The sequence below is a fragment of the Lissotriton vulgaris genome, chromosome 1_1 (assembly GCF_964263255.1).
Source record: "Lissotriton vulgaris chromosome 1_1, aLisVul1.2, whole genome shotgun sequence".
Lineage (NCBI taxonomy): Eukaryota > Metazoa > Chordata > Amphibia > Caudata > Salamandridae > Lissotriton > Lissotriton vulgaris.
Genome location: NC_141685.1, coordinates 1,337,375,414 through 1,337,387,852, shown reverse-complemented (window position 1 = coordinate 1,337,387,852; position 12,439 = coordinate 1,337,375,414).

Sequence of the window (12,439 nt, the reverse complement as noted above, 5' to 3'; positions counted from 1 at the left end):
TGCTAACCATAGACCTCAACTAAGCAAAGGTTCATCTATGTTGGCGGTGATACGCACACACGTCTGCATGCAAAGACACACACAGCTCTAACATTGCAAACATGTGGTAGTACCGTAAAATAGTAGAAGCTTGTGCACATCACATATGGAGTATTCAACGCAACAGGGAAATGATCAATAGTGATATTGGAAACATTCAATTGTAAGTGATGACTAAACCGGGCCCGGACTGGCCTACCTGGCAGTACTGCCACATCATAACGGCGGGCCCAAAGGGCCAGAGTGGGCTGATTTCATGGCCAAAGCAGGCTGGGACCTAAGTGCTTAGTGCAACGTTTGCACTCCTTGTGACCGAAATTCCATTACTAGATATCCCAGAAAAACGTATAATATTGTGCACAATGTTAGTGGGCCCAGTGTGCTTTAAAAAGCACCACTTGCCACTTATGCTCCCAAAAGTGTGCAGCACGTGTACTACCCACGCAGCATGGCTTGAATCAAGACTCGTGAGTGTGGAGCACTTCCCACATCGAGGGCCAGGCCAGTTTTGTCTGAGTTCGGCCCTGACGGCCCCAGAATCCTGCAGCCATCTTTAGAGGAGTGGCACCATTCGGGCGGGTGTCTCTATGTGTGCGTGCAATGAGTCCTGTGTGACGCACTCATTCCTTCATTAAGGCCAATTTTCGGGAGTATTATTTACAGGTGGAAACATTGGAGAGAAAGAAACGCTATTTCCGTTCCTGGGGAAGGACGCGTCAGGGTTTTGTTTTTACACAAGGATAAATTCATTATTTTGGTAGGCACGGGGGATGAAGTTATTTGCCCAGAATCACAGGAAGTGGAGTCCACCCAGAGGCTCCAACCTTGGTATTCCAGCTCCAAGGTTGGCAGTCTAGCCGTGAGACCACACCCTCTCTCCTATACCCACCTTCTGATTTCCAAAGTCTTTCTGCCCCTCGGTCCCCACTGCTCTCCAAATAAGCCGCTGGTACCAGCTTTGCCTTGCCCCCACCCCTGCCTGACTTGTGACGTTTGCATATGGCGGGTAACAACAAGCTACTTATCTCCAGCATTGGTTTTAACCTCCCAGTTCAGCCACGAAAATGACAAATGCAACCCAAAGATGGGGGTCAAGCAACGTAACATTCTGGGCTGAGGTTCAACATTAAAATAAATCATACACATGTTGCCTGTAGCTGGCACCCAAAATAGCAGCAATTCTTTGAACATGCTTTTCCAGACTTAACTACTAAGGTGGCAGGCAGGCTGGCACATGCCATGGGAATCTAGTATAGGCCATGCTGAAAAAAATATTCTTCAGGGAACATAAGCTTAGATGGAAGGTAGCATGCTGAAAAACAGAGATGAAAATTGTTGCTACAGGAAAGTAACATTTGTCCGTGGGGGTGGTACGATTAAAGCTCATCTGCCCCCCCCCCCCCCCCCACACACACTGAACCCTCCCTCTGCTCCAAGGTCCAGGGCTATACTGGGTGGAGGGGGCAGAAGACACACAGCTTTACTGTGTGAAAGGCAGGGTCGGATTGGGAACAAAATTAGGCCCGGGCAGCGAAGGAAAAAGTGGCCCACATTTGTGGATAATGACCTTTCATGAAATGTTGCTTCGTATCGGGAGTAATCTCTGATGAATTAAGCGTTCTAAACTCGGGCGGTCAGTAGCATTGGCCAAGACTAGACGCACCACTAGACACACAATTATTCCACTGCAATTCATCCACAGGTCACCTCACCTGATATTCAGGCCTATACATTTCTCTACTTTGGGTGCCTGAATGTGTTTGTCACCTATTGGTCACTTAGTCTGTGCTCCCCCGCAAAAGATCCCTGAATATCCTGTATTTTATCAGCCCAAGAACCCTCTGCAACCTTTGTGTCTGGAGGATTCTGTTCACCCTCAGGAACCAGGGCCCTTATTTATGAGGCCTTGCGTCAGTTTTGCGCCGCTGGTGCGTCACTTTTTGTGACGCACCAGCGGCGTAAAATATGCGCCTTGTTGCGCCATATTTAAAAAGTGACGCATGTAGGTAGATGCGTCACTTTTTAAACCCCTGCGCCACATTATACCTGCGTCAGGTATAATGTATGCAGAGGGGGCGTACCCCCGCAAAAAGCCTCGTAATAGTGACGCAGTGAAATCTATGAGATTTCACTGCGTCACTTTTAGGATGCTGTTGCGTCAAAATCTTGCGCCTGCCTCACAGCAGGCGTAAGACTGACGCAAGCTCTTTCACATGGGGCTTTCCCCATGTGAAAGGACGCATTGCTGGAGTTGCGTCACTTTTGTGACACACTCCAGCAATGCGTCACTTTTGCGTTTACAGATACGTCAGAAATACTGACATATCTGTAAGTCCTTGCGACATGATGCGTCATACATTAAATATGACGCATCATTGGTGTCGCAAGGAGTGCGCAGTGAAAAGTGACGCATCGCTGTTTTCACGCAGCGATGCGTCACTTTTTATAAATGAGGCCCCAGAGGTCTTCCTCTTTTGTTTGTCACTCAAGAGCCTCTCTTGAAGCGATGACTTTGGGGATTGCATACAACTTCGTACTTGATGTCTTTTGTAATGTGGGTACAGAACTGATTTGAATCTGGAAAAGCTGCAGGAATTCACTCCAAATTATTTTCTTTCTCTATGTCTCTCTATTCCTTTCATACGTGCGGTATGCACCTCTCTTGCTCTCCCTATCACTTTTTGCTCCTCTCTCCAGTTCTTCCTTTTCTCTCATACTCAGGGCCGGCTTTACAGCTGGTGGCACCGGGTGCGACAATCAGTTTTGGCGCACCCACTCCCCATGCTCGCCTCCTCGGATTCTGTCACTAACACTGGGCAAAGGTGCCCCTCATCTCTCCTATCATAAGTTATTGCTAAACACAGTGTCCCTCCTGAGGTCAGCGCCCCCTCCACAGGTCAGCGCCCCGTGCGACCGCACCAGTCGCACTGCCCTAAAGCCGGCCCTGCTCATACTCTACTTCTTTTGCTCTACTGGGTGTCTCTCATTCTACATGTGCTTCAGTCTCTCACATTTCCCCTCTCTCTGTTACTATATTTCTCTCTGTATACAAATCCCCTCTCTCTCCCACTCCAGTCCCCCTGTGGGCTATTTCTTCAGTTATTTGTATATATCAGGCCCTTATTCCCCTGCCATTTTGTATCTCCCTTTAAGTTTTATTTCATGTCTCTGTATTTCAAACCTTGCCCTTTTCCGCTGTCTTGCTCTCAGACAGTAACGGAAAGTGCGCCTGCTTCTGGAGGCAGCCTTGACACCAAAGGGGAATCCACAGATAGAGTTTCCTTTACCATTCAATCCATTTGATGAAGAAAAATCCACCAGTGGATTGGATCTACATTAACACTACCTCCTGGAATGACAGCAACCTCTAAACTAAGCCCTAGACTAAGACTGATTGAGAGAGAGAATGAGGATACTGCATATGAGGTCGTAACCATCCTTTTTTTTTCATAGACCAGAAAATGTTTGACGCCCTCTACTGCCTTCCGCTCCACTTCATCATTTCCGTCGTCATTCACTTTTATTTTTGGAGTTTTATATAGAGAAAACTCTACCCAATGCTATTGGAGCGCTTTACATGGACGCTAGAATCGCAGGGTGTTGAACCAATGCTGGGACTCAAACCTGGTTTCCAAGTCGGCAGCTCTGGCTGTTAGGCCACATCCTCTACCACTTTTGTTCCTCCCTCTTCTCCACTTTAGCTTTCCAGCTTTCCCTCTATCTTTAACAATTGCTGTCCTTCTCTCCAATGTCTTCCATCACTTCTTCTCCCTAATCGCTTCCCCCTCACTCCCTTCACCTGTCTGCCTCTCTAGAACTCTTACCCCCTCTTCTCTACCTTTCCTTTTTTCCTCACTTGATTTCCTTTTCACCTTCCCATATTCTTGTCATTCTTCTCCACTATGCTGTTTCACTTCTCCTTGTGTCTCTCTTCACATTGCTCTCCTTGCTCAATCAACTTTGTCACTGTCCTCCCATGTCCATTTCCCCTTCCCTTTGTCATTTTGGCCCAGTATGAATGTTTTTCAAAGTAATGTTTTAAAAAAATTGTTTTGTGTAGTCAAAAAGATTTTTCTTTTGCTCATTTTGGTTATTTGCATTATTTTTTATTTGTGTTCAGTGATGAATAGGGGTCCTCTCACATTTTTCAAGATGAGTGGAAGCAGGCGCCTGGGGCTTATCTCTGTAATGAAATGAAGGTTTTGTAAAGGGTATGTATGCCAATGCGTCTTAGCGCTATATCTGTTGTTGAATCTTGAGCAGAGAGAGCAGGCAGAGGCTAGGGATTGGATGCAAAAAGCAAAGTTATTAGCGATTTTCTAAACAGCAGTCTATTGGTTTGGCTTCTCAGTGTAAAAGGCAGAGTATTCCAAAGTTTAATGCCAAATGAAACAAGCACTGGCGTTGCCAATAGGTTTCGCATTTGGAAAGTTGGAGCTATTGGTTTTGTAAATGACATTTTATATTGATATATTGTTATTGACAATGCCAATAACGATATATAAATATAAAATGTCATTTACAAAACCAATAGCTCCAACATTCCAAATGCGAAACCTATTGGCAACGCCAGTGCTTGTTTTTTTTGCGTGGAAGGAAGCGGGTTTTCGTGCTTGTTAACGCTCCCTTTCTGACCTACATAATTTGACATCGCCTTCTCGTATCCTATCGTATGTTTGCCTCCCTCAGTGTGTTGTTTTGTTGTTACTAAATACTCGTGTCTGGGAGTTTGCCCTGCCTGTTTTTATGCATGAATTATTTAAATTCCTTACATGTCGACATCTGTAGTGCCTATAAGCATGAAAGATAGGCTGCATAGGTATCAATGTTCCAGAAGGCGTGATGCAATATAAAGTTTGCGCTATATAAAAATGCGTACATAAATAAATGCTTTTGTACTCCGGTTTTAGTAGGTCAGCCTTATTTTTCTGTTTGCGTCATTGACATCGGCTTGGGAGCTTCTTACTGATTTAGAAGTTGCGTTTCGTCAGCGTTTTCATACTGCCTGTATTCAAGGTGTGGGTATCCTTGTTGTGAAGAATATTCCAGTGCCAGCCAACACGTAGGGAATTTTGTCTGGGGTCTGTCCCTTTTGGAATTCCAGAGTTCCATTATCATTAAAACTTGGTATGTGCTTCAGAGGAATGAAGTAATTATGTGAAAACTTTAGGAGCCTCTCTCTGTATTTCTCCATTCTGTCTCATTTGTCGGCAATGCTGGCAAATGGCCGGAGTGAAGCCGGATGGGGGCGGGAGAGCCTGGTGGGGGGGCGGGAATGCGAGCGAGGGGAGGAGAAGTGTGGCTGGCGGATTAGGGAGATGCGCGGAGGGAAGCCGGATGGGGGCGGGAGAGCCTGGTGGGCTGGCGGGAATGCGAGCGAGGGGAGGAGAAGTGTGGCAGGCGGATTAGGGAGATGCGCGTGCTTGTGTGGTCACGTGACCCGCTTTTGTGGTCACGTGACTCACATGCACTGTGAAAAAACCGCAGTGGTTTGACGAGTCGATGGAGCACTTGAATTCTCGCCTATTACATTCGCAAGCGAATGATAATAGGCGAAACCTAAAAAGCTTCTGCGACCCCATATTACTGTCTTCACCCTAGGAATGACCAGCAGAGAGGCAGTCGACGACCTAAGATTGTGTTGAGAGATGTGCCATCTAATGCGATTGCTGAAGTAGGCCGGTCTGACACTGTGGAGGGTCTTGTGAACAATGCACAAGGACTTGAATTGGACCCTGGCCTGGAGCGGCAGCAAGTGCAGATCTCTGGGACACCAGACTGAATTTGGGGATTTTAAGCAGTAGTCATGCTGCTGCATTTTGAAGTGATTGAAGCTTGCGTAGAGTCATCTTGTTTGCACCCTGATACAGGGCATTACAGTAATCGATCTTTGATAACACCAAGGCAACAATCACTGTTTTCCTTAGGTCCATGGGTATGAACTGTAAAATATTTCTTAGGATCTTCAGCGTGTAGAAGCAGGATGATGTAATAAGATTGACCTGGTCCGATAAGGACAGCTGGTCACCTTGACTTTTTACCTTCTTTACTGGGGATAGACAGTGCCCGGCTAACTTTGGCCACCAAGATGTGTTCCAGAAGGAAGTATTTTTACCGAATAGTACCACCAGAGTTTTGTAGGTATTCATCTTTAGACAGTGTCACGTATCCAGGGCCGGCTCTAGGGCGATGCGACCAGTGCCACCGCACAGGGTGCTGACTCTCCGGGGGGCGCCATGTTTGGAACTATTTTATGGCTTTAAAAGCACCTGCAATGTGAATAACAAGGACCCCCTGTTCAGAATACATGATTCCTAAGGCAGCGAAATACACTGTGTGAATATCATGGCATAATCTTAGCAAGACACAAGGGAAGGTAAATACATAAGGGAACCACAAAATCAAGAGAATATAAAAAAACGTTGTTTCATTTAATAAGTATTCATGTTAAAACCAAACATCATAAACACTAATAAGGCATAAATTAGGACAAAAATTGATAAAAAGACAAATTATACAATTTCAATACAATACAATCACATAATAATAAAAAGTAAAACAGTGGCAATCAATATATTGATTATGCCATGATATTCATCACACAGTTTAAAAGCACCTGCTGCTGCTTTGCTGGCCTCCGATAACACGAGATTAATGTTCTTCCTGGAGAGAGAACAAGTATTGTCAAGTGGAAGTTTAAACTTTTTTTATGGTAGCACAGAGAGTTAATGTGCATGCTGCAGAGAATGTGTACCATGCAGATCACAAAGTGCATATAGTTTAAATATGTCAGTGCTTTTGTCAGAGAGATCCTTTTGGTACTAGCAGTGTACATGTTAAAATCGTAACATGGAACAGCGAGCTAATAACTGTCATCAAAGAGCTGCATGCAAACTGCAAGGTAAAGATTAGAGCATTATGATGTTTTCCTCCGTTTTTCATTATTCTAATTTTTCAAAAAAGGTTCACTTTGGTTAAAAAATCCTTATTACTAAATGCAGCCCCCAACTATGGAGCTATATTTTAAATTCTGTGTTTGTGCTTCTCTAGACCAAGCACTCATAAACTATAATGTCTACCAGTATGGATGACATGTGACTCACCTTGTAGTCTTCTGGCTTATGTACCATTTCCCATACATTGATTTACACACATATGATTGATCGTCTTTGTAATGTGTGTGATGTAAAGTGCTTTGACACCCTACACTGGTATAGGTGGTGCTATAGAAGTAATTAAATACATCTGAGAGAGAGAGAGTGGCTATGGAGACTTGAGGGGGCACTGCTAAAGGTTAGTAGCGAGGGAGTCTGTGGGGGGCACCAACAAACATTGTCGCACAGGGCGCCACCAGAGCTAAAGCCGGCCCTGCACACATCCATCTGATGATGTGGACCATACATTTATTAGCTTTTATTGCCATGTCATCTGGCTTTGATGATAGAGACACTACTATTTGTGTGTCAGCCGCATAACATAGCAGTAAAGCCATGAGAGCGTATGTTTAGCCAATGGGGTTACGTAGACATTGAACAAAGTTGGAGATAGCGAAGATCCCTGGGCGGCCCGCATGGCAGGGCATAGTGATGAGATTTGTGTTCTCCCATCACTGTTCTCTGTTCGCTAGGAATGATCGTAGTATATTGGAGGCTTTGCCTGTGATCCCCATTTCAGATAAGCACCGGATGGGTACTTGATGGTTTACCGTATCAAACGCGGCTGAGATGTCTAGCAAAAGTAGTATTGCCTTTCCTCCTACATCTAGCTGAATGAGGATCTCCTTGGAGGCTGCAACAAGTGCATACTCTGTACTATGTAAGGGCCGAAAACCATGTTGTGCAGAGTCCATTTTGTTGTTTGACTCTAGGAAAAGTAGCAGGTCTTCGTTGAGGGCTTTTTCGAGAATTTTGTTTGGACACGGCAGACAGGAGATTGGCCGATAACTTTTAACCACCGTAGGGTTGTGCAAGGGTTTTTTCAAGATGGGCCGTACTAGAGATTATTTCCAGATATTTGGAAAGGATCCTGCATCCAAAATATTATTTAGGAAGGGTGTAAGGTGGCCTGGAATGGTATTAGGGACTATGTGAAGGACCATACCTGGACAGGGGTCCAGTGGGGATCCGGATTTAATTGACAGTATAAGCATCTCCACTCGTTCGAGCGTCAAATGATTGAACTTTTTAGGCGAGCCTCCTCCGCCGTGATCTAGACGACCCAGCTCGCCTGGGCTATCCCCAGCCTGATGACTGGAGAAGTCGTTGTATACATCTTTTACTTTATTGTAAAAAAATCTGCTAGTTTATCACAGAAATCTGTGTTTGGGGTGAATTGTTTGCTTTCACCGAATTTTGATAAATCCTTGATTGTGTTCAAAAGCTCTCTGGCTGAATTTTTTGCAGAACTAATTTGTCTGCTGCTGGAGACAAAATAGTGCCTCTTGATTGGCCATGACACGCAACCTGTCTCTCTGTACAGCCCGTTTCACACCACCCCCAGGTAACATTATTGCTAGCTGTGATGCTCCAAAAGGTGGCCTCACTCACTGTCATGCTGAGACACACAGGACAGGAGGAGAGCGCCTACTCAGTTTGGCTCATTGCCCTACCGCACAAGACAATGAGGCTGACATTATCTGTACTTAGTTGTAATGGGCTCTAATCCTCCCTCTAAGGCTGCAGCAGCCAGCGGGAAGCAAATGTGATTTTATCTAAGTGTGAAAAACTGGCCCACCAGCTAGCCTTGGCTTCAGGCCCCTCGGGCAATGGCCGGCTGCCCGCCCTGCCAATCCGGCGCTGGTGGAAGGGGCAGAAGACACAGGGCTATACTGGGTGGAGGGGGCAGGTATGAAGCCCCTATTTCAGAGTGATACATTGATGCTCCCATGACACGCCAGTCAGTTTTTATCCTTCCTTATTCTCCAGAATGGCTTCCCCCATACATTTGACAAGAAGTGATCTAAGCCTAAGAGAAATAGCAAGAAACAGTACAGGATCATACATTTACAGGCGATTCGTTTGCAATGGTCGGAAAGTTGTTGGAGGCAATATTTATTAGTGGCATGATGCAAAAGACCATATTAAGACTCAAACAGCAGCCTCAGACAAAAGGCGGGAGAGAGTGAAGATAAAAGGATACATGAAAATTAAAATTTCTAAATAGACTTATACAGCACTTATTATTACGCGGACTTACTCTGTTTCCGAAGATGTTGCACTTGGCAGACAAGGTACCTGGCCTCCAAAAGCAGCTAAGGATTTGACGAGATTCACAGAGTTGGTGAATCAAAAGTGGTAATTCACAGCCTTGAAGCCCTGTGGGGCCACCTTCTTGTTTCATCCTAACAAAGTCAATGAATTGAGGTCACTGAAAGCGATAACTATAGCATACATAGTTAGAGCTCCAAGACACAGATCTGCTTTTGGAGGGCGCTATATAATTGATAAATATTTTAATAAGATGAAATTGAGAAATGTCCTGACATTTAATGCAGACACACTTTGAAAACGTTCGCTCAATTTACCACTGAGGATAGAATTATTTTAATTTATATTACTTCTGTCCTTCCGTTAAGATCCCACGTCAAAAAACCTTCTATCTCAAGAAAAAGCACAACTTAACCACCTATACTCTTGTCGCCTAGCTTCGTACGACGCTGTGGTATTTTACAAAGTTGGATGTCCGACGCCTCCCTCCTATTGTATTGCATTTACATGCTTTTCTGAATATCTTTTATAAAATAAGATTTGAAGTTAAAAAAAAATGCATAGCCTTTTTTGCATACCAGCCAAACATTCAAGAGAAATTGCAAATGCAAAACAGTGTAAGAATATTTTTACATCCTCCGACTACAAATTAGGCGTGGCCAGAGATGCTTGCTGACATCACTTCCTTTAAGTGCACACAAGGAGGCCTTTCATGTTTTAGTGCTTCCAGAGCACCTGGTTGGGCTACAGTTGATTCCTTAAGTGCCCATTGAAAAGCAATGAGAAGAGCCGGGTTCACCCAGCGGCCTTGCTGGCTCTACGCACAGCTAATCAGCAAGTGATTGTACCGCTATTTGATACGGCGGAGCGGGGCCTGATTTTCATTAGTATAAAATTGCCATTAATAACAATGTCAGAGTGGAACATCCGTTAAGAGTCTGCCTTGGCTAATTTGATGGGAAATTCTAATAAAATTTCTCGAATCCTTCTTCGACTTCCCGCTATGGGCTTTAAATGGCTGTCGTAAATACTGTACATGCCACTTTTTAACAGGAAAACCCACAAATTAAACTGCTGCCCACTTCAAGGCCTGGCTGCTTGAACCCTTTGTAAACAATCCACCACTCAGTGGAAATGTTGAAAAGGCAAAAGGATTTGACAGACTTCCTTTCTATCCGACTTTTTTTTCCTTTTTCAAATGTAATGCTCCTTAGAAGTCATTAATTAATCCCACTGGAGACTGTCATGCTTGCGCCTCCCCCTAAACGAATGGCTGTCGGAGGTGGGGTTGCAGGTACACTCTCTCTTATGGCCAGGATGCAGGCTTTACTTTGGTCTTTCAACGCGGTTTGCCCGCACAGTACACATGCACTGCTTACAAAATGGCCGACTACATAGGGATGAAGCGTGACCAGACCCTCACAAGTTCCCCTTTAATGTTCTTCCTCAAACTAACTTAAGCTCACAGTAAAATGTGGATGAAGTGGTTAAGACTACCTCATCCCCAACTCAAGTAAGTGCCCTAGCTACATGTTGTCCTTTCTCTGTCTCGAGCACAGTTGGTAGAACCTTCACCCACACTGCAAGGCACGCTACCTCGTGGGGTTCTGTTCGGTACTGGGGACCAGCGACCTTGACATCCTAGAATACTCTTGGTGTTTATCACCCTTAGTTTTCCATCTTTTAATACTTTTCACTGCTACCCTCAACTACTTAAATTAAAGTAGTTGTTCCACAATATTGAACCCATCTACCTCCAAGGTGGTCAGGGTACAGAATTTCTGTGTGAAGATTCAAGGAAATATCATTTGCAATATATTCACGAACTGGTTACAAATAACAAAAGAGTGTGAAAGCCGGGGACTAGTTAGCCATCATAGGGTTCTCCCATCTAGCAGGGTGTGTGCCGTTGAAGATCAGCCGTATCGCCTGGCCTTCGAGATTGCAGTGGACTATCGATCTCCTTGGAGGTCCCTCCTCGTGGGCCTCTGCCTTGTATTTGGACACGTCCTTCAAGCCTTTGCGCCCAGGTGGACCAAGTTGAAATTGTATATGATATTTGACTCAACTGACTTCCAGTCACTAGATAAAAATAACAGGAGGGCGACATTAGGGCTCTTTTTGGATGTATGTCGTTACTACGCATGCTTTTACAACGCATGCCTTTACCACGCAACTTTTACAACGCAAGTCGTTACAACGACTTGCGTTGGGGAGCGCTGGATAGTGAATAGTTTAATTTACTATTCCAACTCCAGTCCCCGTGGATAGTAGGGAAGGTTTTGGATAGTAAATTAAACCATTCCCTATCCTACAGCACCCCCAGTGCAAGTCGTTGTAACGACTTGCGTTGTAAAAGTTGCGTGGTAAAGGTAGTGCGTGGTAAAAGTTGCGTTGTAAACGCTGTTCCCCATCTTTCTTGGTACTGAACCTTCCCTTGTGCTAACCAAGTACGGGAAGTTGCATTCATTAGGATCATATTCAGAGTTCTTGAAGCGACTAATCTAGGAAATCAAAGGATACATTTATTTCCTAGGAATATCGAGCTTGGATCCAGCCCACGTTTCCCAATGTTTGACAACCCTGTGATAAGCAATGTTGCTCTACTTTTAATACATCTATATTATGGTCTGGACATATAGACGGCTTAAAAATAATAGAAAACGATGCAGGCTGATTGGCCAGGCAAGCAACAGATTGCTTCAGAGTACAGTGCACCAATTTAGTAAAGTTCACACGGTGACCAAGACCAAACCAAATCCAAAGTACACAGTATTTCCTATCAGCACAGCCTCTGGAATTGTGCAGCAGAGGAGGCCCAAATTATGTGGCAAGGTTGACTAAACCACGTAGCAAAAAAAGGCAACTTATGTGGCGTGATGTTGCACATTTTGTGATAGTAATACTTAATTATTTTGACATTTTAAACACATGGTAACACTGTCTGGAAAAATGTTTCACCATGTTAGTACAAATTAAACACCCATATACAGCAACGATCAACTAAAAGACGACTAGTCAGCCTTTGTGAAGGGCTCTCCAGTGTGCAGGAACATGTGTTGCCATGTTTTAGTACTGTTTAATACATTTGAGCTGGGAAAAAAACTTTTCTTAAAATCTGCAGATTTTGCAGCACATGATGGATTATGTGCATATGGATTTGTGCATATGGATTATCAAACTATTTTGCATTT